Source organism: Myodes glareolus, chromosome 6 (genome assembly GCF_982192425.1).
Source record: "Myodes glareolus chromosome 6, mMyoGla1.1, whole genome shotgun sequence".
In the NCBI taxonomy this organism is placed as follows: Eukaryota; Metazoa; Chordata; class Mammalia; order Rodentia; family Cricetidae; genus Myodes; species Myodes glareolus.
This window is the reverse complement of record NC_142031.1, coordinates 25808328-25834886: the sequence shown is the minus strand read 5'-3', so window position 1 is coordinate 25834886 and position 26559 is coordinate 25808328. Positions and strand designations below refer to the sequence as shown.

Below are 26559 nucleotides of genomic sequence, written 5' to 3'. Positions count from 1 at the left end.
TTATTCCTATAAGAGGCATTATTCCTGGACTTCCATTGTCTGCAGTCCCTTTTCATGTGTCCCATTTTGCCACAATGAAAGCATTTTGTAATCTGATGTCTTCTTTTACCTTTGGAAATTGCTTCTTGTACCCATGTTTCATTTCCATAATCAAATGTATCAACATTCATTGTATGTAAAACCCATTCGTCCAAAGGCGCTGATCTGAGCTTTAAAGGCCCCAGGATCCTTTTGCATTCTACATTGGCATTCTCATAAGCCAAAGACTCAATTACTATATTTCTTGCTTCTGGATCAGGTATCCCTATTTGTACAGCCTTAGTTAGTCGTTGCAAAAAGTCACTAAAGGGTTCTCTCTGACCCTGTTTGACCCTGACATACGATTCTACTCTCTGACCTGAGTCTTGAACCCTGTCCCAGGCCCTTAGAGCTGCTGTAGCACATATGGATAAAATGTTTTCATCATAAAGAGCTTGTTCCTGAGGATCAGAGTAAGGTCCTTCCCCTAGAATTTGATCTAGAGAAACCTCAATTCCTTTCGCTGATTCTTGTTGTTGTAAAAGTCTGGCCTCTTGTTTGAATAGGCATTTGAAATGTCATAAAGGTCCGTTCTCAAGGACAGCTGATGTGAGCTGGTTCCAATCTTTAGGGGTGGCCCTGTTGCTCAGAGCCCAGGATTTTAACATCTCCCTAACAAAGGATGAATGTAGTCCATAATTCACAATTGCTTGTTTAAATTCTTTCAGATCATTCATACGTATAGGCTCCCATGTATGTTCTTTAACGACCTTAGGGTTTTTGGAGCCAGTTATCTTTTCTGATGTTATTACTGGAAAGGCAGGTATAACTCTATGTAGACTGAGAGTTTTTTGAGGTGAAGGTTGCCTTTCTACCTTTTGCTCCTGTTCATCAGAGTCTATGATTTCCTCAATCTTATTAAATCTGCTCACCATTGCCTTCTGTAAGTCCTGAATCTCCTGTCCAGTATTATGCTCCAAAGCCTTCATTAACGATTCTAAGGCATGGAGCTTGTCCGTCAGAGACACGATATCCTCCTTGGACATAATCCTCATGGCATGTACTGTGCCTTCTTGTATGGAAATCCTGTCAATTAATCTATCATACCCTTTTGATAAAGTACGATTTTCACATTCAATGGTTATAATCCTCTCAGCTAATGTTTCAGCACTTACAGTCATGGACTGGAGGTTATGCGTCATTTTGGTTGTCCCCTCCTCCAGGGCAGTGACGCTCCCTTCTAAAGAAGCAATATCAGACTGTACCTTCTTGATATTTTGGCCAGTTGACCGAGTCATATCAAACAAAGATCTATTCTCCTCCTTGAGAACTCCAAACTCTGATCTAGTCTCCTGTTTGAAAACTCCAAACTCTGATCTAGTTTCCTCCTTGAAATCTCCAAACTCTTTTTTGAGGAGGTTGGTATCAGTCTGAATTGTTCTTAAGGTTTTAATCTCTGCCCTCAGCATTGTAGATTCAGTCTGTAAGGACTGTATCTTTCTTATAAAATAGCCAAACACCAGAAAAGCAACAGATCCCAGGAATAACAAAGTAAGAGGAATATCTGAGACATCCTTCAGAATATCCTCCATAGCGCAACTGAAAAAACCATTGAACTTTTGGATAGTAATATTTTCCGACATTTTCAATCAAAGGAAATTGTACTTGTATGTATGTATGTATGTATGTATTTATTTATTTTCAACCGAAAAGAAAAATCTTACCTGTAATGACCGTTGCCTGCCAGTAGGAGGTGGGGGCGCACCTGAATCCACGTGGCAGTGGTGTTGATTGAGGAAGTAAACTCTAGAATATATACACTCAAATCCAGAGGTTAAATCCACAGATCACAAAAGGTCAGAGAGCTTCTAGTGGCCAATAAACAAGGCAATAAACAAGGCCCTGCTGCTCTGTTCAACCGGATGCAGAGGGTCGTGACACAGCCACTGCGCTGTTGCTAAAGAGGCCTAGTGCTTTGGGCCCCGTGTCCCTGTGCTGGGATTAAGGGTCAAGCTGCTTTCAGCACTCCTAATCAGTTATGGGTTTCAAACAGCTTGCTGGAACTTCAAAGGGAGCTTGCGCTGTGAGCTCTTTGACTCACGTTGCAAGGAGAAATTTAAAAATCCGTGCCGAACAGGGCAAAGTAAGCTGGCAGAGACTGTCCGGACCTGTGTATCCTGGGAGGCCGAGCTGGGGGTGGGGGGGTGGGGCGGTTCTTAAACCAAACGCTGGGCGCCAATTATTAACGAATCAATCCCACACCAGTTATGTTTTAAGGGGTTATTTATTTGGCGGGGGGTAAAACTTACATACACCATAAACCGTCAGGAAGGGAGCCTAGTCGCTGGAGCAGGAGCCGGGAGCAGCAGCCGAGACCGAGCACCGGAACCAAGAGCCGGAACCAAGAGAGACCTTATCCGGAACTGCTTCTCTTTTTAAAAGAGAAATATACCACGCCCCAGTGGGCTGGTATTTCAGCAGCTATTGGCTGACGGAGCGGAAGTCGCTCCCCGCTGCACTGTGGGCTCCTGCTTCAGTAATTATTGGTTGAGGCAGCGGAAGTTACTCCCACAACAGGAATGAGTGTGAGGGTTACTTACAGGAATGAGTGTGAGGGTTACTTACAGGAGCAGAAATTACTCCAAGACTGCTGCGTTGCTGAAGCATACCTCGGCATGGTGATTGCTCACAAAAGCTGAAAATCTGGTGCACACACACTGCACAGCCTGCAGGCAGCTCAATATATGGAAAAGTGTCCTTTCCTGGTGGCTCAGCTGGTCTCATCTTTTCCTGGCAGCTCCACTGGTTTCTGCTTTTCCCGGCAGTCGATCTGGTCACATGCTCCTTTGCAGCTTGCCATCCAAGAGCTACAGCGGTCTTTGTTGTTTACTATTGGGAGGAAGGGACTTAGTGAATCTGGTCAGTTTAGGGACTCCCTGAAGCTATTTGGGGTTGTTATGTTTCTGTCTAAAGGATCTTTCTGGCAGGATGGAATTATCTTAGTTTTGGAGTAAACTGCTACACGGCAGCATTTTACTTCAAATATTCCAGAACCTCCCCAGTTGAGGGTGAGAAAAACTCATCCTACAATGGCCCAAGAAAATCAAACTTGCTGATAACAGAGATGTAAAAAATTGTTCATAAACATACTTGCAAATGGAATTCTACAAAGCATCAAAACAGTAATTCGCCACAATGAAGTCGTCTTCATCCCAGAATTGCAGGGATGATTTTAAATATGCTAGTTAATTAATGTAATATGTCAAATAAATGACCTCAAAGGCAGAAGTCACATGGTCACTCCAGTTCGGGTACTAAAAGCTTTTTCATGGTGAAAGCCTAGGAGATACTTGGAATATAAGGAATAGGTCTCAACATAGTAATAGGTATAAATTGGTATGTGACAAACCAAGAGCCAAAATTAGACCAAATAGGAAAAAAAATCAAGCCATTGTCACTAAATATTGTTGTGAAAAATTCTCTTGTACACTGTGAAGATTTGTTGCTGTGATTGGTTTAATAAATAAGCTGACTGGCCAATAGCTGAATAGGATAAAGTTAGGCAGGAAAGCCAAACTGAGAAGGATAGGAAGAAGAAGAGCGGAGTCAGAGGAATCATCAGTCAGATGCAGAGGGAGCAGGAAAATGAATGTGCCATGCTAATAAAGATATCAAGCCACATGGCAAAGTATAGTTAGAAATATATACTAAGTGTAAGAGTTAGCTGGTAACAAGCCTGAGCTATCAACTGAGCACTTTATAAGTAGTATCCAGCCTTTGAGTTTGTTATTTGGGACTGGGCAGACGGGAGAGAAACGTCCATTTATCAAACATGGACGAAATGAGGATGCTCACTTTCTTCACTCTCATTCAGTGTTCCACCTGAAGTCTGCGCTGCAGAAAGAAGATGAGGAAAAGAGATGAAAGGGAAACAAGTGAGAATGGAAGGGGTGGATCCAAGATTTGCAGAGGGTGTGATGCTATGTGTGTCATCTAAAGACTCCATCAGAAAACTCTTGGGCATGATAAAAAAAACCCCAGCAGAACACAAAATTAACATAAGAGAGTAAACACAGAGAGTGTAAGCTAGAATTAAGTGTTGGAACTATGGATAGAAAATGTTATAGATGCTTATTGTAGAAGCTAAGGACCAGGGAAGGGCACACAGCAATTATCTACATGGAACTGAGCATAGCAATGTGATAGTCACATGTGTAAACATCAAATTCCCATGAAAATGGCCCCTATGGATGCTATATTTGGATCAGGAATACTTCTACAGCTCCATGTAGTTCAGGATTAGTCCCCAGCTGAGTTCTATTAGAAGGTGATGGGTCCTTTGGGAGTGATATAGGCATCTGTCCATTGAGGGCATGCCCTTCAAGGGATAAGGTGCTCCAGCCTACCCCCTCTCTCCTCTCTCACTCCCTATATGGTTAAACATAGGTCTCTTGTAACTCCATCAGCCTTAAACTTATTATGTAGCAGGGATGTCCACGGACTTCTGATCCTCCTGCCTCCACAAACACTGGGGTTTTGGGTATGTATCACCATACCAAGTATCATAGGGTGTTGGAGGTGGAACAAAGGGCTTTGTGCAAGCTAGGCAAGTCACTGCAGTACATCCTCAGTGCCCTCTTTCTCTTGTTTGTCCAGTCTATGGAGGAGAAACTTGCTCTACTGAGTGCTCCTTGCCATGACAACCCTCCCTTAACACAGGACAAAAATCCCCAGGACCAAATGACTGTGGACTGAAGCCTCCAGCACTGAGTCAAGATAAGCCTTTTCTCTTTATAGTAGGCTCTCTGGAGTTTACACGACAGAAAGCTCACTACCGTACCACCTTCCTCTCGATCTTCCTATCATACCACCTTTCCCTGTTCGCGACGCATCTTCTCCCCGAGGGCTCGTGTCTCGCCTTTTGTCTCTTGCATCTACAGTGTGCTCACAGCAAAAGTATCAATACTGTTAAGACAATGCATCACACTTCTCACAGACACACCCACTCCCCAGCAGAGTTCAATACTGGCATGCGCAGTGTTGTGGTACAGGGAGCTCACAGCTCTCAAAGATTTCTTTCCCTCTGCTGCTTCTCAGCCCTAGTCCCTGGAGTCCTTAAACAAGGTTTTCCTTACAGTCCCTGGAGTGTGGCTACAGACTTGAGTAGGATAGATACTTACTAAATTAATGAGGTCACCCAGCCTTGACACCGTTTGCTTCTAGCTGTGATTATACTGTAGTAGGCATGAGTTGGGATCCTGTCCAGCTGAGTTGCCCTCTATAGCCTTGGTGACACCAGGAAAAGCCCATGTTTGGTGACTGCAGGGTTTATATTTATACACAACCCCTCAACGTGTGTCTTACTCATAGCTACTTAGTCTTCTAGTGATAATCTTAATATCGAGACTGTTCATAATATCACTTCTAAGTTTTACTCAAGAGCTACTCTATTCTACGTTCTCAAGTGACGCAGCCATCCCTGGTGCCCACCCCACCCCTCTGCTTCCTTACTATTAATGTCCCCAGCTGGATTTGTTCACTAAATTTATTTGAGTAGTCACTGCATCAGTGTTTTATCTGCTCTGATATTTTGAGAAGAGGTTTGTAATATTCACATATTCTGTGCTATACCACTGGAATGGCTGCTGCAGAACTTAGATGTTATCTCCCCCTCTCTCTTTTGTCTCAGAATGACCCCATCTCTGTCTCCTGCCACAAGAGTGAATGAAGAACTTACCCACGAACTTGGCCACAAAATCGAATTCAACCAAGGCCTTTCTTGTGCTCGCCATGTTAGCTGTGGAAACACCATCATCTGCATGGCGTCAGCCCATAAAGGGCAATGCGGACGAGGACTTCCCCTTATAGGACACATTTTAACGTGAGAACCTGCAGTTTTCATCCCTTCCTGTGACTGGTCCCTCACTCCTCTTGCCCTCCTGAAAATGCTTCTCACCTTTGCGGACAGTATGGAACTTGACAATGTCATTTTTTAATCAGATTTCTGGCTGCTCACACACATGCTTGTCCTTATTCAAAGACATGAGGACCAAAGGTGGTGTTGTCATGACCCAGGAATTTCACGAGTAGGAGACTTGGTTGTGTCTGTGCCCACATGGCCCAGCTGTGAGACCAAGCAGTCGGCAGGTAAGCAGGGTGGGTCCGCACTGGTGAGTGTTTTCACTGCCCTTTCTCTGCTCAGGCGACCAGTTAGAGGCTTGTCACTGGTGTGTGACAGAGCCCAGCTCCCTCCTCTCCTCTTCCTGTAATAGGAAAGGGATTTCCTTCTTAGGCTTCACTGTAGTCACACAGTCACCAGGTGACTATGGACCAATCGCTGTCTGTGTGGATCGCCACAGTAAGACCGTTCCTGACCTGTTCATCACCTTCGGGGAGGCATACACGTATGACATTTCAGAGCTGTCACAGGGAGTGAGCCCCGAAGCCGTAGCGAAGACTGCGTGGTATCGGTGACAACAGCGCTCACAATCCCAGTCTCTCCCGACTTTACCCAGAGCTATCTGAGGGGGAGTGTAACATGCCCAATTACTGTATGAGCAGAGATCCATTCTGTGACTCGAGAGTGGCGGAAAGGGACAGATGTCTTTATTTTCTGTTTTGAAGTGACGAGTGTGGACTGTTCCCTCTAGTTCTCGTGGCCCACAGCCTCCACCCACAGCATCCACCCACAGCCTCCACCCACAGCCTCCCGAGCACTGAAATGACAGGCGCGAATCATTCAGATGCTGGAGCCCGATTTTAGGGAGGACCAGAGGCCTCTCTCTTTAGGCACGGCGAGGAGAGGGACAAGGGCATCCAGAGTGTGCCTCTTCTCACTTCAGTGACCTCTGGAAACCTTCGTTCAGGGGCCAAGTCTCTTCGGGGCATCTGCACATTTTCTGTGCACCTTAGTCATCCTGGTCTCTTCCTTAGACTATAGAGAAATTGCTTAATGTTACAGATATTGATCATCTGCCACCACCGCAGCAACAAAGAACATCCTCAGGGTGGTTCTTCATTGTCACTGTGTTCCACCTGAAGTCTGCAGAGTGGAACAGAGTACCTGAGACCAAAGCCACAGACCCTGAACATGGCAGTGGAGGGTGGGGTGGCGGGGTGGTAGTGGGAGGAGCTAATGCTGTCTCTCCATAGGGATGAGCATGGTATGACAGGGCAGGGGTTCACATCCTGTGGGAGACACTGACGCCTCACCTCTGTCTTCTTTTCCTTCCAGCTGACAATAGAACTCTTCTGATCCTTCGTTTCTGCTTTGTATCACAGACTCTAAATACAATCATCTTTCCTGAAGCTGAGCAGCTGAAGTCCCAGTGCCCACGAAGGAGTATGATTGGCATGTGTCAGACAAGGTCAGTGTGAGCAGCACAGAGACATGAGGGCAGTGCTGGCTTCCCAGAATGGCCCTGGCTTGTGCTGTGCAACACCAGTAAAGGTTTATATTTAGTGGGAAAGTTCATTTGGGAGCTCAAAGGCCAGTTGCTCACTAAATTGCTCACTAAGTGGGGATACGGAGATTCCAACAGTTTGAGCCTCTGTGCCCAAGAGGGTGACTGGAGGGCAGACACTGTGACCCATCTGCCACATCAAAAGCAAGAAATCTGACCACAGTGACCATGGTCACCAGAGTATAAGGCGTTTCAGATCTCAGGAGTGGGAAGTTTGGGTCATGCACTTATCCCTAAAGCTTGGTGTAGTCACTGGCTTTCCAGTGGCATGCTTTAACTAAATCTCTTTCTAATTATGAATAAGACTTAAGATTCAAAGGCTGGGGTGAAAACCTGCTAGCTCACAGAGGGTGAGTACCAGCTTGCTGGCATCCACAGAAGACCCATGCTTCAGCTTTGCCAAACTAGAAAAACTGGCATCACTCCAAACACCACCCTACTACTTCCTGTATTTCTCTTTCCCGGATGCCCTCTGAGACTCAATGATTACTTTCTGGCAACTAGTGGCTAACACAGCCTCCTGACTGAAGGTTAATTTTATTTAATTAACACAAATGCAGAATTGGAGTTCACTGGGTGACCAAATATCCCCCAACAATGCAGACAGTGTGGAGGCATAGGGAAATTCTGCATTAAATTTTGTTACCATACATTGGACTTGGCCCAGATAGATCTGGGGTTATGATTTTGGGCAGAGCATTTCCACTCTCACTAAATAGATCTCCACCTTCCACCATGGAATAACAGGGAGACTCTGCCCTGCACTCACTGGGGTAGCGAGTGTTTAGGAGCACAGAATAGAAGGAACCCAGGGCCTCCCAGAGCACCTCAGCAGAAGCAGAGAAAGAGCTGTGTATAGATAGGCACCCTCAGAGCATCTTGGGATGCTTCACTGCAGTGGCAGCCCCCACTCAGTTCTCCTCAGCAGCATTTCCAGGTTAGCGCTGCTCCACAGTGGCGCTGGGTGTGAGGGGAATTGGCTGCCACATCTGTCACCCCTCCATGAGCAGGGGTTGCCTTGGCTGGCGTGGATGGAGAGGCAGCTGTGTCCTACTCAGGGCTCAGTGTGCGACCCTCCTGGACCTGGGGTTTACAGTTAGAACTGGACCTTCAGGAGAGAGAAGGGACTGTGTTTGATGTCTCGGGAACAGGGGTGACCGTGTTCCCTGCTGTGAGCCTCCAGACAGACTCTAAAGTAGTGCCAGTGCCAGGACTGTGTTCAGGTGTGTCACCTCAGCACTTGGGGGCTGAAGTAGCTGGGTCACCACTACTTCATGGCAGACCTGTTTCATAATGAGCTCCTGGCAAGCACACTCTTTAAAGTAGAATTCTGTTGTGTTTTAAAGGAATCTCTTCTTCAGGTTAAAATTCCTTGTAAATTTGTGTTAAAAAAGGCATTGATTAAATCCCATTTTTTAAAAAATTAAACTTGTTTTTAAGAGTTGTCACTCTGCAATGCTGGTGTGACTCCCCTCCTGCTCAGCCGAGGAACTGCAGGTCAACAAGCCTGGATCTCCATGTCCATAGTCATCATTACTTTAGCAATGTCCACATTAAAATCAATGAACATAAGTTCCCAGACAAGCAAAGGAACTTGCTTTCCTAACTACCTGTTTATCTGGTGACAGGCAGTAGCCTTATTAAAATCCGGAGCTCAGACCACCAGAACCCTCAAGTACTGCAGAGTGTCTGACAGCTGGAGCTTCAAATGGGCTGAATCTCACTAGAGTTAAAAAGAGAGGCAATTTGCATGCAACCATTTGTGGCAAGTTTAAAGGCCCCAGTGCCCTTTTCTGTGTTTAATCTAGTTAATGCCACATTTTTTTTTTTCATCCAAGAGTTCATGTCTCACTTTTTCTTTCTTTGCCAGTGGGGTCAGAGCAAACAGGTCAACACTGTGGCCAGCTTGCCGTCAGAGTGCACCACACTCTTACAATAAAACACCTGACTCCTGAGCAGTGTTCGGGACAGGCTTGTGCAGAGCTCTGGGGCACGGTCTCATCTGTGGTCTCAGAGGAGCGCTCCCTTCTCCTGCCTCCCAGCCCTGGACCTAGATAGCCTTAGACAACAGGGACTGAGTCTGCCTTCCTCACTGTCCCTCAAGTGTGCCTGCCGACGTCAGCTCGATAGACACTGAGTTGATGAGCACTGCCTGCCATCACAATGCCCGAGTCCCTACTCTAGCACCTTACGACCCCAGTGAGACTATCCCAGGCTGAGTTTGTTCACCAAATTTGTCGAGTTGAACCTTCCCATGTGGTTTTGTTTGCTCTAATTTCTTTAGGGAGAGGTCTGTCACACACACACACATACACACACACACACACACACACTAAACTGCTGGAATGGCAGGATGGCAGGAGATGAGTTTTGATGTTCCCTGCCTTTTCTTTTCTCTCTTAGAACAGCTCCACTTTTAGACATGAAGATGTCAGTCTCCTGCCCCTAGAGTGATTCCAAATTTTATATGCTCTTGACTAGACTGTCGAAAGAAACAACAAATTATCCTGGGCCTCCAGCATTGTCCTGGGAATGGCAGCAGCCCAGCACTAACATGGACATCTAAAGAAGCCTTCATGCTGCATCACAAATTTCTAACATGAGAACCTGCGCTTTCATCTCCTTTCCCGTGACTGGTCCCTCACTCGACCTGCCCTCCTGTTCATGCTTCACCTTTGCAGATAGTACGGAACTTGACAATGCCATCGTATTAATCAGGTTTCTGGCAGCTCATACACGTGCTTTTCCTTGCTACCCAAAGGCACAGGAACCAAAAGGGATGGTATCACAAATAAGGAATTTTATGAGTAGGAGACTTGGGTCTGTCTGTGTCTACCTGGCCCAGCTATTAGGCAAAGAGTTGTCAGGAAAGGTGTAAGCTGGGTGTGTCCACACTGGTGAGTACCTGCCCTTTCTCTGCTCAAGCAACCAGTCACAGGCTTAACACTGGTGTGTGGCAGAGCCCAGATTCCTCTTCTCTTCATCCTTTAGGTCACTGAGTGTTATAGGAAAGAGGTTAGCCTTCCCTGTAGCCACCAAGTCATTAGAGGACTGTGAAATATCAGTCCCTCGGCTGTTCATCATACTTGGGTATGCAGAATAAATACAAGATTACAGAACTGTCCCCAGACAATGACTCTTATAGCTCCAATGACAAGAGTGCTTGTATTTGGTGAAGGGAATAAATGGTCTAGGTGTCACTGGTCATGTCTATACCTGAGTTTGGTAAAACAGAACCCGAGGAACTCAGGCCCTGGGGAAGGGTTTCCTGGGCATGACGTCACTGATCGTCACAAGGCTGTGTATGCTGAGTAGGCGCGTCACCTTCCTGTTCCATAGAGGGGGAGCAAACTCAGGTTCAGGAAAGAGTTCAGGTCCCACACTCTCCATTTCCCAGGTTGTGCAGTTCCTATATCAGGGGTCATCTAGAACATGGGTTCTTCTTGTTTTCCATTTTTCATATTCTGTAAGGTGAAGGCATTCACTCAAGATCATAAAAAACTCCCTCATGTCCTCCCCACTCCAAAGACAAGTCAGTCTTAGCAGGAACTCACGGGTCCTCCCAGACACCTGTTTGTCACACGGAGCTTCTGAGCACACCCTCCTCTGAAGCAGTTTGTGACACAGTCGTGAATCCTTCCTGGTTCTTGGACTGATGTGTTGATGCAGGTTAGCAGCATCCCTGGGTCCAGCATCCCACTAGGGTCACCAGGGCACACGGCCTCATACCTCTGAGCACCCCTGGTGACTCCTGTCATCATCACTTGATCTCTAAGGTGAGGCTGTGTCCTGATGAGAAACAAACACCAAGGTGCTGCATCAGCAAAGTTCCATATTGTTATTGGGAGTGGAAGAAAGAGGCCGCTGTTTTGATTTCCTGTTTTGAAGTTGAGCAGTATAGCCTGTTTCTTCGAGGTTCTAAGGATCACTAACTCTTTCCTCAGTCTCCTGAGTGCTGGGATGACAAGCAAGCACCATGTCAGCTTAGCTATACTTCTTGATAGCTGCTGTTTGCCGAATGTGCTGGTTGGCTGAAGAGTGCGAATCTTTCTGCGGGAATGAGGATGGAAGGGAGTTGGGATTTCAGGGTGTGCCTCCTCTCACTCTAGGTGTCTCTGAAACCCCGTGTGCAGAGACCACACTTCCTCGGGGCCTCATTTAGGCATTTGGAAATTTTCTGTACATCGTAGTCACTCTGTTCTGTTCCCTTAGGCACTTTGTTGAGAAACTGAAAAAAAGGCCTTGAATATGGGAACACTGTTACCTCTGGTAGAAGAAACAACATCCTCAAGGTAGGTCTTCCTTGCCTCTGTGGCCAACCTAAAATCTCCACAGCAGCTGAGAGCTGCTGAGAGGAAAGCCACAGATCCTGACTGTGGATGGGAGGGAGCTGACGCTGCCTCTGGTGAGCAGTACAGAGGCGTGGGATGGCAGGGAATGGGGCTCCAGTCATGCCTAAGACACGGCTGCCTCTCCTGACCTGTCTTCTTTCTCTTTTCTGTCATTAGAACTGTTCTAATTCTGTACTTTGGTTTTTTTTTCCTCAAAGTTTATTAAAATACAAAAGTCTCCATTTCCGCCCCTCCTCCCAACCCCCTCCCACTCCCCCCACTCCCTCTCCTCCTCCCTCTCCATCCCCAAGAGCAGTCAGGGTCTCCCACCCTGTGTGCAGTTCAAGCTCCTCCCCCCTCTCTCCAGGTCCAGGAAGGTGAGCATCCAAACAGACTGGATCCCAGAAATCCAGTATAAGCAGAGGAAACAAGTCCCAGTGTCATTGTCAATGGCTTTTCAGAAAGACTCCGGGCCAGCCACATTCAGAGAATCCGGCCTCATTCAGAGAATCTGGCCTCATTCAGAGAATCTGGCTGGGTCACGTGCTCGCTCAGTCCCAGTCACTGGCCTTGGTGAACTCTCATTAGATCAGTGCCCTTGTATCAGTGGGTGATCGCACCCCTCGCGGTCCTGATTTCCTTTTTCATGTTCTTCCTCCTTCTGCTCCTCATTTGGACCTTGGGGGACTCCGTCCGGTGCTCCATTGTGGGTCTCCGTCTGTATCGCCATCCATCCTCGGATGAAGGTTCCCTCTGATCGTGCCTTCCTTGCTCACATTCTCTTTCCTTCTGCTTCTCATTTGGACCTAGGGAGTTAAGTCCAGTGTTCCAATGTGGGTCTCCGTCTCCATCTCCATCCATCGCCAGATGAAGGATCTATGGTGATAAGCAAAATATTCATCAGTATGGTTATGGGCCAAGGCCAGTTCAGGCACCCTCTCCTCTGTCCAGAGAAGAATCTGGGGAATCTCTCCTTGGACCTGGGATCCCATTTATAATCAAGGCTCTAGTAAACCCTAAACTGACTCCCTTAGTTGAGATATATTCTTCCCTGATCCCATATCTATCCTTCTTCCCTCCTCCCCTCCCAGTCCCCTCCCCCTCCCCCCAGCATTCCCCATTCCTCCCCTGCTCCCTTCTCTCTAACCCTCTCCCCTTCCAACAACCCTCCTACCGCCCCATGCACCCAAGGTTACCTGGGACTCTTGTCTATTTCCAATCTCCAGGAGGAAAACTACCCGAATTTTCTTCAGGTTCACCCTCCTATCCAGCTTCTCTAGGATCACAAATAATAGGCTCAAAGACCTTTAATTATGGCTAGAATCCATTTATGAGTGAATACATATCAAATTCCTCTTTTTGGGTCTGGCTTACCTGACTCAGTAAAGCGTTTTCTTTTCTTTTCTTTTTTAAATTTCTTTAATTATTATTTTTTATTTTTTTATTTTTTATTTAATTTTTACTGGGAACCCCTCCAGAATCAAGTCTCTTGCAAACCCTAAAATGGCTCCCTTAGCTGAGATATAAACCTCCCTGCTCCCGCAACCATCCTTCCTCCCTCCTCCCCCCTCCCATTCCCCCAAGCCTTCCCCAATCCTCCCCCCTCCCCTCTCCCTGACCATCTTCCCTTACTTCCACCCCCCACCCCCCATACACCGAGTTTACCTGGCAATCTTGCCTAGTTCCACTATCCAGGAGGATAACGATATGATTTTCTTCAGGTTCACCTTCTTATTTAGCTTCTCTAGGATCACAAATTATAGACTCAAAGACCTTTAACTATGGCTAGAATCCACTTATGAGTGAGTACATACCATATTCCTCTTTTTTGGTCTGGGTTACCTCACTCAGTAAAGCGTTTTCTATTTCCATCTATTTGCATGCAAAATTCAAGATGTCATTGTTTTTTACCGCTGAGTAAAACTCTAATGTATATATGTTCCACACATTCTTTAACCATTCTTCTATTGAGGGGCACCTAGGTTGTTTCCATGTTCTGGCTATTACAAATAGTGCAGCTATGAACATAGTTGAACAAATACTTTTGTAGTATGATAGTGCATCTCTTGGGTATATTCCCAAGAGTGGAATTGCTGGGTCCTGAGGGAGGTTGACTCCCAGTTTCCTGAGAAACCGCCACACTGATTTCCATAGTGGCTGCACAAGTTTGCATTCCCACCAACAATGGATGAGTGTTCCCTTCACTCCACATCCTCTCCAGCATAGGCTATCATTGGTGTTTTTGACTTTAGCTATTCTGACAGGTGTAAGATGGTATCTCAAAGTGGTTTTGATTTGCATTTCCCTGATTGCTAAGGAGGTTGAGCATGACCTTAAGTGTCTTCTGGCCATTCGAAGTTCATCTGTTGTGAATTCTCTGTTCAGTTCAGTACCCCATTTTTTAATTGTGTTAATTAGAGTTTTAGTGCCTAGTTTCTTGAGTTCTTTGTATATTTTGGAGATCAGACCTTTGTCTGATGAGGGGTTTGTGAAGATCTTCTCCCAGTCCGAAGGCAGCCTTTTTGTCTTACTGACAGTGTCCTTTGCTTTACGAAAGCTTCTCAGTTTCAGTAGGACCCATTTATTCATTGTTTCTCTTATTGTCTGTGCTACTGGGGTCCTACTTAGGAAGTGACCTCCTGTGCCTATATCTTGTAGACTACTTCCCACTTTCTCTTCTATCAGGTTCAAAGTGGACAGATTAATGTCGATGTCTTTAATCCATTTGGATTTGAGTTTTGTGCATGGTGATAGATATGGATCTACTTTCATTCTTCTACAGGTTGACATCCAGTTATGCCAGCACCATTTGTTGAAGATGCTTTCCTTCTTCCATTGTATACCTTTAGCTCCCTTGTCGAAAATTAGGTGTTCATAGGTTTGTGGGTTAATATCCGGGTCTTCTATTCGATTCCATAGGTCGACTTCTCTGTTCTTATGCCACTACCAAGCTGTTTTCAATACTGTAGCTCTGTAATGCCTCCAGAAGTTCCTTTATTGTATAAGATTGTTTTGGCTATCCTGGGTTTTTTGTTTTGCCATATAAACTTGATTATTGTTCTCTCAAGGTCTGTGAAGAAGTTTGATGGGATTTTGATGGGGATTGCATTGAATCTATAGATTGCTTTTGGTAGAATTGCCATTTTTACTATGTTGATTCTCCCAGTCCAAGAGCAGGGGAGGTCTTTCCATTTTCTGGTATCCTCCTCAATTTCTTTCTTCAAAGACTTAAAGTTCTTGTCAAATAGGTCTTTCACTTCCTTGGTTAGAGTAACCCCAAGATATTTTATGCTATTTGTGGCTATCGTGAAAGGTGATGTTTCTCTGACTTCTCTCTCTGTTTCTTCATCCTTTGTGTATAGGAGGGCAACTGATTTTTTGGAGTTGATCTTGTATCCTGCCACATTACTAAAGGTGTTTATCAGCTGTAGGAGTTCTTTGGTAGAGTTTTTGGGGTCGCTTATGTACACTATCATATCGTCAGCAAATAACGAAAGTTTAATTTCATCCTTTCCAATTCGAATCCCCTTGATCTCCTTATGTTGTCTTATTGCTATTGCTAGAACTTCAAGCACTATATTGAAGAGGTATGGAGAGGGTGGACAGCCTTGTCGTGTTCCTGATTTTAGTGGAAAGGCTTTGAGTTTCTCTCCATTCAATTTGATGTTAGCTGTTGGCTTGCTGTATATTGCTTTTATTATATTTAGGTATGATCCTTGTATCCCCAGTCTCTCCAACACCTTTATCATAAATGGGTGTTGAATTTTGTCAAATGCTTTTTCAGCATCCAATGAAATGATCATATGGTTTTTTTCTTTCAGTTTATTTATATGATGGATTACATTGATAGATTTGCGTATGTTGAACCAGCCCTGCATCTCTGGGATGAAGCCTACTTGATCATAATGGATAATTTTTCTAATGTGTTCTTGGATTTGGTTTGCCAGTACTTTATTGAGAATTTTCGCGTCGATGTTCATGAGTGAGATTGGCCTGTAATTCCCTTTCTTGGTTGTGTCTTTGTGTGGTTTTGGTATCAGGGTAACTGTAGCTTCATAAAAGGAGTTTGGCAATGATTCTTCTGTTTCTATATTGTGGAATACATTAAGGAGTATAGGTATTAGCTCTTCCTGGAAGTTCTGGTAGAATTCTGCATTGAAACCATCTGGTCCTGGGCTTTTTTTAGTAGGGAGATTTTTGATAACAGCTTCTAATTCTTCATGACTAACAGGTCTATTGTTCACCTGTTCTTGGTTCAACTTTGGTATATGGTACTTATCTAAAAAATGTCCATTTCTTTTACATTTTCCAACTTTGTGGCATATAAACTTTCGTAGTAAGATCTGATGATTCTCTGAATTTCCTTTGTGTCTGTGGTTATGTCCCCCTTTTCATTTCTGATCTTATTAATTTGCATGTTCTCTCTCTGCCGTTTGATTAGTTTGGATAGGGGTTTGTTGATCTTGTTGATTTTCTCCAAGAACCAGCTTTTTGTTTCATTGATTCTTTGGATTGTTTTCTGTGTTTCTATTTTGTTGATTTCAGCCCTCAGTTTGATTATTTCCAGTCTTCTACTCCTCCTGGGTGAATCAGCTTCTTTATTTTCTAGAGCTTTCAAGTGTGCTGTTAAGTCTCCAATGTGTGCTTTCTCCGTTTTCTTTAATTGGGCACTTAGTGCTATGAACTTTCCTCTTAGCACTGCTTTCATAGTGTCCCATAGGTTTGAGTATGTTGTGTCTTTATTTTCATTAAATTCAAGGAAGACTTTAATTTCTTTCTTTATTTCTTCCTTGACCCAGGGGTGATTTAATAGTTGACAGTTCAACTTCCATGAATTTGTTGGCTTCCTGGGGGTAGCATTGTTGTTGAATTCTAACTTTAATCCATGGTGATCTGACAAGACACAGGTGGTTACTAATATTTTTTTGTATCTGTGGAAGTTTGCTTTGTTACCAAGTATGTGGTCAATTTTTGAGAAGGTTCCATGGGCAGCAGAGAAGAAGGTATATTATTTCCTATTTGGGTGGAATGTTCTATAGATATCTGTTAAGTTCATTTGATTCAATACCTCCAATAATTCTCTTATTTCTCTGTTGGGTTTCTGTCTGATTGATCTGTCCATTGGTGAGAGAGATGTGTTGAAGTCTCCTACTATTAGTGTGTGTGGTTTGATGACTGCCTTGAGTTCTAGAAGTGTTTCTTTTACATAAGTGGGTGCCTTTATATTAGGGGCATAGATATTCAGGATTGAGACTTCCTCCTGATGAATTGTTTCTGTTATGAGTATGAAATGTCCATCTCTATCTCTTCTAATAGATTTTAGTTTGAAGTCAATTTTGTTAGATATTAGAATGGCCACACCTGCTTGTTTCTTAGGTCCGTTTGCTTGGAAAACCTTTTCCCAGCCCTTTACTCTGAGTAGATGTCTGTCTTTGTGGTTGAGGTGTGTTTCTTGTAAACAGCAGAATGTTGGATCCTGTTTTCGGATCCAATCTCTAAGTCTGTGCCTTTTTATAGGTGAATTGAGTCCATTGATTACTAAGTGATATTAATGACCAGTGGTTGTTGACTCCGGTTATTTTTTTTGGGGGGGGTAGTGGAGTGTATGTTTTTCCCTTCTTTGAGTTCTGCTTGTGAAGGGTCACTAGATGCCTGAGTTATTGTAGGCGGTGTTAGGAATGTTGGATTCCTTGGGTTGTGATTTGCCTTCTAATACTTTCTGTAAGGCTGGATTTGTAGCGACGTATTGTTTAAATTTGTTTTTATCCTGGAATATTTTGTTTTCTCCGTTGATAGTGAACGATAGCTTGGCTGGGTAAAGTAGTCTGGGCTTGCATCCATGGTCTCTTAGTTTCTGCAGTACCTCTATCCAGGACCTTCTAGCTTTCATGGTTTCCATAGAGAAGTCTGGTGTAAGTCTGATAGGTTTACCTTTATAAGTTACTTGATCTTTTTCCTTTGCAGCTCTTAATATTCTCTCTTTAATCTGAATGTTTTGTGTTTTGATTATTATATGGCGAGGGGACTTTTTTTTGATCCAGTCTATTCTGTGTTCTGTATGCTTCTTGAACCTTCATAGGGATATCGTTCTTCAGGTTGGGGAAGTTTTCTTCTATAATTTTGTTGAATACATTTTCTGGACCTTTGATCTGCAATTCTTCTCCTTCTTCTACCCCTATTATTCTTAGATTTGGTTTTTTTTATTGTGCCCCACATTTTCTGAATGTTTTGTGATGAGAATTTGTTGGATTTGCTGTTTTCTTTTGTCAGAGCGTTTAATTTCTCTATGGTGTCCTCAGAGTCTGAGATTCTTTCTTCTATCTCTTGTATTCTGTTGGTTATGCTTGATTCTGAAGTCTCTGTTCGTTTACTTAGATTTTCCATAGCCAGCCGGCCCTCGGCTTGTGATTTCTTCATTGACTCCATTTCAGTTTTCAAATCTTGAACTGTTTCCATTACCTGTTTGATTGTTTTTTCTTGGTTTCCCAGAATTTCATTTACGGATTTACTCATTTCTTCAAACCTTTTGGTATATTTCTCTTCCATTTCTTTACTCATTTCCTCAATCTTTTTGTTATACTTATCTTCCATTTCTTTACAGCTGATTTTCACCTCCTGTTTAAGTTCCTCTATTATTTTCATAAAGATCCACTTAGAGTCGATTTCTTCTATTTCTTCTGGAGTAGGGTGTTCAATTCTTCGTTTCGTGATCCCTGGATTCTGGAGATGTCATGTTGCCTTTCAGGTTGTTGGAGGAATTCTTGCATTGGCACCTGCCCATCTCCTACTCTCTGGATGAAACTCCTCAGCACTCTCTGGATGGAACTCCTCAGCACTCTCTGGATAGAACTCCTCAGCACTGCAGCAGGGATAGCTGGTATTTCCAGGACCCAGAAGAAAAAAGGGCAGCAGCAGTGGGAGCAGGGAGGGGTCCCGTGGAACACCGAAGACCCTGTTGCAGAAGCTGAGGGGGGAGGGGCTGTGCTCTCTTCTGGGACAGAGAGCCCAGGCGAGCACCCACTCACCTCTCTGGATAGAACTTCTCAGCACTGCAGCAGGGCTAGCTGGTATTTCCAGGACCCAGGAGACAAAAAGGCAGCAGCAGTGGGGGCAGGGAGTGGTCCGGTGGAACACTGAAGACCCTGCCACAGAAGCTGAGGGGGGAGGGGCTGTGCTCTCTTCTGGGACAGAGAGCCCAGGCGAGCACCCACTCACCTCTCTGGATAGAACTTCTCTGCACTTTGGTTTTGTATTGCAGATTGTAAATCTTATTTTAGATAGGACTGAGAACCTACAGTGCCAGTTCCTAGAGGTACACCATGGAACATGAACAACACCTGGCAGATAAGGTCAGTGAGTGGAGAGCGCAGAGACAGGAGGATTGTGTGTTGACCACTCAACCTGTGCCCTGGGACTGTGCTGGGCTACACCAATGGAGTCTGTGATTCAGTAGATCGGCTCATTTGCACACACGTGAATAAGCAGCCATAGAAGCCCTCCAACTGCTCCCAGCAAAGTGCAGTGGGCTACTGAGAATATTGGGACTTAGATGTTGTTGAAGACATCCATATAGCAACTGAGTAAGGGGTGGCAGGTATGTTATGGAGGGGTGCATGGACTTTATGCTGAGATGTCAGACCTGAACAGAAATACACTTGTCATCTCTGCAATGCCAAGGCTTTTTCTTCTGAGAGTTGAAGTATTAGTGTCTTAGTTATGGTTTCTAGAGACACCATGACCATGGAACTCTTATAAAGGAAAACATTGAATTATAATGACTTATAGTTTCAGAGATTTAGTCCATTATCGTCATGGCAGCACATGGCGGCATGTAAGCAGATAAGGTGCTGGAAAGAAGCTGAAAATTCTACATCTTAATTGGCAGGCAATAGCAAATGAACTATGTCACTGGGTGTAGCTTGAGCATAGGAGACTTCAAAGTCCATCCCCCGCAGTGACAAACTTCTTCCAATAAGGTCATACCTACTCAAATGAAGCCACACTTCCTAGTAGTATCGCTCCCTATGGGGGATATTTTCTTTCAAACCACCACAATTAGCCTAAATCCTTTTCCCTGTCTGTAGACGGAAAAAGAAGAGGAAGTCGGACAGAATGCTGCCTTCCGGGAAGACATAAGCATTTTATAAAAATCCTAAGAATTTGCCAAGAGGGTCTCTGCTCCAGCTGGGTCAGTGGATGGTGGTGAAGAAAGTAAGAGTGAGATGGTGGACCCGGTGCAGCATGGTCATCTCCAACGGCTGAGGCCTCTTCTGTAGGAACCACACCTTTCAAGCCAGCACTGGTATGGCCTAGAGGAAGCCTCTGACGAGTTAGTCCCCAGCACACCAGCATCACCCACTCAGTCTCGGGAAAATATGGCGTTAACAAAGCCAGGTAAGTCACCACATGTTCCTGACTTGGAAAAGACTTGTGTAGAAGTGGTCCCCATTGCATCCGGGTCAGCCACACAGGAGTGAGACTGGAGGTCACTGGCAGGGTAAGGCAGTGCTGGAGGACAGGTGTCTGAAGTCTGGAGCCCTGAGCACCACAGGGAATGCTGTGCCCCCTTGTCTGTGTCCTCAGGCTTTTGCTTAAGGGTCCCTCTTACTCTGCTGCGGTAACAGAACCTCCTGTGATGAGTGTTGTAAGGAGACCGCTTGTTCGTTCCTGGCTGCCCAGAACCGAAATAATCACACAGAAACTTTAGTATTTAAAACACTGCTTGTCCAATGACTCTAACATATTCCTAGCAAGCTCTTACATGTTAAACTAACACATTTCTATTAGTTTATATTTACCATACAGCTTGTGGCCTACCAGCAAAGATTCAGTGTGTCTGTCTCTGATGGTGCTACATGGTGTCTCTCCTAGGCCCATCAGTGTTTTATTAAACCAATACAACAGACAGATCTTTACAGGGTACAAGATCATTGTCCCGCAGCAGTTGAGTGCTGTGTTTGCATCTTCCGCCACCCTGACTGTCTTAGAAAAATGGCCTTTAACTTTTAAGCCAGTTCAGTTTCTTCAAAACTTGTTGGAATTTGGTTAAGCCAGTTCAGTTTCTTTAAAACTTGTTGGAATTCAGATACTCATGTTTTAAGAGCTCTGTGGAGATGTGAAGAATCACGTTAAGCTCATTAAGAAAACAGAGTCGTCTGTCATGAGGAATGTGTTGTGCTGCACTGCTGTTCTTGTTGGCCTCTCAGATGATCTCATGGCACAACAGAGGGAAGGTAAAGAGGATTTCGCCTGCATGAGACTGTTTTCAGCATTTGGTAGACCCTCGTAGGAAATACTCAAGAATAGCCAGGGAGATGAAGACTCACTCCGTGGATGAAGCATGGGCCGTGACTGTGCTAGGGCCTGGGACAGAACCCCCAAAAGGCATACAAACCCCAGGTAGGGCTGGTCACCTCTGCATACAGAGTGCTCTTCAGGTGAGGGGATGTGGGGACAGGAGGAGCCCTGGCTTCTGACGGCACAGCTACCCGAGCAGACACAGCAGCACAGAAGAGACTGCTTGACCAAAAGCCCAGCAAAGGAGAGCATTTCCGGCAGTCTGCTCACCTCTGCAGGTGTGCTGAAGCACCTGCGTGTGCTTGCTCACACATGAACATGCATTTTCGAAATCCACACACTTGCATAATGGAGTAAGCTGTTCAGTTCCTATTGGTCTGGGAGAAATAATCCGGAAAGGGGTGGCTGTTTCCAGCTGAGCTGACAACCCTGGCCCCATGGCTTTGCTGGGTTTAGCGCACCATCTTCACTGCTTGGGCTGCAGTTTTTCCAGGCTACGTGAGCATAAAGATCACCCTGAAGTTCTGGGGTCTCAAGGGTCTCCCCCATTCCTAAAACATTCTCCTACCGGGGACAGTCTGTGGTAGTCTGGCCTCAAGACAAGCTTCTGTGTGTATTTCCAAGCTGTCTGCAATCACAATCTTGTGGGGTTTCTCGTGGACTCACAGCTCTTGGGGAAAATGATCTGCATGGCCGAGCATGCCCACAACAGGCTTTCTGCAGGTGGACGCTCAGGATACTGGTAGTTTGGCTCAGTCTGAAAAACACAGAACATGGAAGCCACTTGTGTGAGTTTCAGTCTGAGGCAAGAGTCTGGGCGACCCAGGGAAGCACAAGCCCACACCTCAGAGTCCCAGTGGCCAGAAGACCTAGAGATCTGAGGACAAATGTCTGTCCCAGGAGACACACAGTGGAAGTTTACCTTTTCTCTGCCTGTTTGTCCTGTTTAGCTCCCAGATGGCTTCATGTTACCCACCTGAGTTGAGACCCCTCTCAACTTTGCCCACTGAGTCCGTGAACCCCACAGAAATGCTTTACAATCACCTCACGGTCACGTTCAGAAAGGCTGCCCTGTTCACTCACGCGGACAGGGAAGTCCTTTGTCACAACTCCCAGTCAGCTATGGCCAGAACTTGGAGAAAAAGAAACCTTCCTGCCCACTTTGTGGTTCCTTCCTGGGGAGGTAGACCATATTTATGGAGAGAATCCCCGGGATTTTGCATTGTTATTCCAGGCTACCAGGCTGAGTTCTGCTCAGGAATACCAGACTCTGTGTCCTCAGACTTTTCTCTCTTGTCCACTGCAGTTCAGAACCTCAAAGCCTGTGATATGCAGTCATTCTGCAAGATTTGTGTGACCAGTTCTTCTATTCTGCGCCAAAGCACACCAAGAAAAAGGATAGACACACGGTGTCCTGTGTGGTACACTGATAAAGGCATGAACGCTCTTTCCTGATCTATGACTGTTTCTTCCTCCTTGACTGCCCGTGACTCTCCAGATGCATATCCAGAGTCTGAGTCTATACAAATCCCTCTACAGAATGAGCAGTGGGTAGAAAGGTCTGGGCCCTTTGAATTTGACAACTTCATACTTGGTTGCTTTTTAGAGTCCCTTGAACAAATTGTTTCAGTGTGATAGAAATATTCATTCTACTGTTAGATAATGACAATATTCCCAGACCTTTGCAAACCAAGGCTGGAAGTTTCCTACAAGGTCAAGGCCAGCTTCGGATAGAGAGTGAGGCGTTGTCGCCCAGGAAAAGAAGGCAGGCAAGCAGGCAGACAGGCTGGCGTGAGGCAGGGAGGCTGCCCCGCTGACTAATTCTTAAGAGAGGACTCTGTCCCCTTGTGTCCTCTTCTGAGCTCCCCCTGAGCGATGGGCCCGGAAATGGGAATCATCTAAGGTCTTTGTATGTGTCCATAAGGTGTGCGGTCCTTTGCAGAGATGGAAGGGACCCTGGGATAGAGAGCGCTGAGCAGTGTGTCCACGAGGAGATGTAGTAACTGTGAGGAAGGTGAGGCCACTGAGAGAGAGCTTGAACCCATACCTCACTTCCAAACAAGCCTGTGGGTGATGGGAAGCAACCTCACCAAGGCCTTAATGAGGAGGCTGGAACAGGGAAGCTGCTTTAGGCAGACAATAGGGTGGGGCTCTTTCCAGAGCACCCCAGGAACCCTGAACAGGCCAGCTAGGCCTAGCATGTGCTAGGGGACATCTCAGGTTTATCTCGGCATCTGTGACTTAATGCAGTACCCCAGTAAAGCAGAATTGCCAAGGCTGTGAAGCACTGAAGTGAGGGAGGAAGATGAGAGCCATTCACTGTGTGTGTGTGTGTGTGTGTGTGTGTGTGTGTGTGTGTGTGTGTGTGTGTGTGACATATGCTAAGAGAGAGCGGGACTAGGAGCCCCAGGGAAATATTGTGACAAGTTGTTTTCTCTTGGCAGGCGAGAAAGGAGTAAATGACAACACATGTGATTGTCCCAGGGCAGAGCACAGGCCTGAGCATTGTTACAAAGAGAATAAGGAAGAACTTGTCTTCGTTCAAGAGGAACTGGTGCTGCTCTCTAGGCTGGATCCACATAAATCTGACCTTCTTGATGGCGGCTCCTCCTACTCCTAGAAAGAAATACTCTGGCCAAGCAGTTCTCTGAGCAGAGTCAATCCATTCCGGATCACCTGTCCTGAGCACAGGCAGTCATTAGTGTTCCAGTGTTGAGGCAAAGGAGTACTTGTCTAATTTCATCTGTCACAAAAAGTCATTCTTCAAAGTTCCAATTCCTTTTGAGTCTGGGTGGTGACAAGCAGCTTGCCTAGGATGTATGCGAACCATGTTCTGTACAAGTGAAACTATTTTAAATAACTCTGGGGAGTTCTTTCTCTGATGGTCGCATTTCATTTTTATGAAGCAGCACCTGCCTTTGTGCACCCCCAAAGTGTTCTGACATGAACATTTTCACGTGTTTGTACAGGCCATGTATTGTTTGGTATTCCCGCAAGCATTATGGCCAACAGGAAAACAATCCAGGCAAGGTAAACTGAAATTTGGGTTCATCTTGGCTTTTGCTAGCCAGCAATGAGCCAAAACTTCTGGAGTTTGACATCAAACAATTTGTTTCTTACACATTTAAACACAGTAAAACTTTGGGCAGAAGTTTCCATGTGACGGGTCTCACCGCAGAGCTTTATGGCCGCCCCGCAGACACGGCAGATCAGTTAGTAGTCTAGCTCTCACTTTTGTCTGTTTTTGTTTAAACAATCCCAAGGAGAAAAGCATTCTTCAGGACAAGCTGCACTTCAAATTTCTGTCAAAGCATGAGGTAGAAGAGCACAAACGAGCTTAAAGTCCCTGACCACGTTATGTGGTTCTTCCAGCCCCAACGACATTGCAGAAAAGGGCAGATTTCCCTCTTCCGGGAGATCTATTACGATCTCTCTTCTGGTGCTAGGAAAAAAGAAAATTCACTGTCAGATGCCTGTGAACGTCTTGTATAGCTTCAGGGAGTTTGTATGTATGTTGCCTGCACATGTACGGGTGCACAATATTGTCCATGTGTGCAGAGGGCGGGGCAGAAGGTCAGACGTCTCCCTCCACAGCTCTCCGTCTATGGCTTTGAGATAGGATCTCCCACTAAAAGGAAAGCTCATTTTGGCTAGGCAGGCTGGCCAGCAAGCTCTCAGAATCTGCCTGTCCTCCTCAACCTCTGAACTGGGGTTACAGGGACATGCAGCCACGCCTGGATAATTACACAGGTGCCAGATTTTCAAACTGAGCTCCCCACACTTGCATAGAAAGAATTCTTACCTCTGTTACTTCTATCTAGGGGACCAGCCTCCAACAGCACAGGACTTTGAGAGGAATCCACAGAGTCAGCGAGGTTAAACTTTTCTGAGGGAGGTTAAGGAAAAAAGCAAGCACAAACTCTCTTGACATTTTATTTTTTCTTTTATTCTCATGTTGCTTTACAGCTTTTAAACCCCAACAGAACCTTCCAGGCAGTGCAAGAGTCAAAACAGTTGCATTCCATTTCTCAAGTGAATGATTATAGGTGAAAATATGATTTCCATATCCCTCACATGATTAAACATTTTATGTATTACAGGTGAAAAATTATCCCAAGGACCCACATGCATTCATACCCAAGCAGCTTGTTATAGACTAGCCGTGTGGGCAAGCAAGGTGTTCTTGTCAGGTCTTTTACAGGCAGGCTGCATTTTGCAGTTACAGAGAAAGGGCCAATTACTTATCTTGAAAGGTAATCTTTGAAAAGTCATAAATCTAAACTTTTTATATGAAAAAGAATCAGTCAGCTCTACTTTAAATCTTTAGAGTACATATTCATTAATAGTTCTTTATGTCAGGAGATTGAGAGCAGAAATGGGTATAAGGAATTAATCATCACCTTTGGTCATCAACCAAACCAAGCAGAGAGAGTACCTCAGCTGGTAATAATTGGGCTGCTTTGTCTTGTTCCCTGACCTTAAAGAGTTCCACATTCAACTGTGTGCCTTTCTGAAACTTTAGAAAGTTGTTGTCTTCTTGGGTTTTTCACCTCCGAGTTATTTAACAAAAACATGTTAGCCTAACTTTGTTATTTCCAAAGCTTTATTTCAGCTGTAAGGCACTCTGAGACCTGTGAAGATATTTCTCAACATTAAGGTTAAAAGTATTTAAACTAGCTGGGCTATTGGGACTCAATTGTTATTAACTTGAGCTACAATCCATGCAGCTCTGTAGGTGAGACTCACAGGCCCTGGCTGTGAAACATATCCTTGTATTTATTTTTATTTATCAAAACTATAAGCTATCATCAAATTAGATAGTACAGCTTGAGGGGGGTGTCATCTTCTTGATCAGTAGAACAGGATGCTTCCAAGATATAAACACTATTACAGGCAGTGGAGATCTCCGCATGTTCACTCATACCATCCTGGATACCAAAGAAAGAGAGCTGCAGCAAACATGTCAAAACACAGCAGAAACAAAATACATTCCATGTCTGCAGTCACGTGGCCTCGCTTCAATAAGATTGACCCATGAGAGGATTCCCTTCTGGGCTGACACCTGAACTTCAACTGCAACTCGCTGTTCCCCTGGCATGGCCCACGGTACTCCGTGCTATCTCCAAACCCTAATTTTGGATTCTTTGAACCACTTTTCTGTAGTTCACATTGGTCCAGAACTTGCTAACCTGCCTTCAAAGTGCTGGGATTACACACACATAGCACAATACCTGCCGTGGTGCACACACACACATGCAGACATATAACCTGCAGTGTCTTGAGCAATAATATTACAATCCAGTTCTGGAATGCAACCAGCAGCAGAAACAAACTTTATGATTTGTGTGGCTTCAGGGACTTCCCTGGGCAGCAGCTCCCAGGGAGGTAGTCCACCTTTGGGGTTGGGAGCTTCATTCAATGACTTTGCAACCCATTGGCAGTATCCTTTC

General features: G+C 45.1%; 1 long non-coding RNA gene across 5 annotated transcripts in view; it reads left to right on the top strand.

The window, feature by feature from the left end:
• The window catches only part of LOC146894170 (uncharacterized), a 31817-nt gene extending 7829 nt beyond the window's left edge, over positions 1–23988 (top strand). The window contains exons 2-9 of one of the 5 annotated variants that reach the window (XR_015738078.1): positions 5708–6165; positions 7300–7385; positions 11694–11773; positions 18558–18689; positions 19090–19161; positions 19897–20206; positions 21019–22544; positions 23554–23988. This is a non-coding gene — a long non-coding RNA (uncharacterized LOC146894170). Of the gene's footprint in view, positions 1–5707; positions 6166–7299; positions 7386–11693; positions 11774–18557; positions 20207–21018; positions 22669–23553 lie in introns of all 5 variants that reach the window. The other 4 variants (XR_015738080.1, XR_015738081.1, XR_015738077.1 and 1 more) reach the window with 4 other exon arrangements.
• Positions 23989–26559: the final 2571 nt, after the last annotated feature.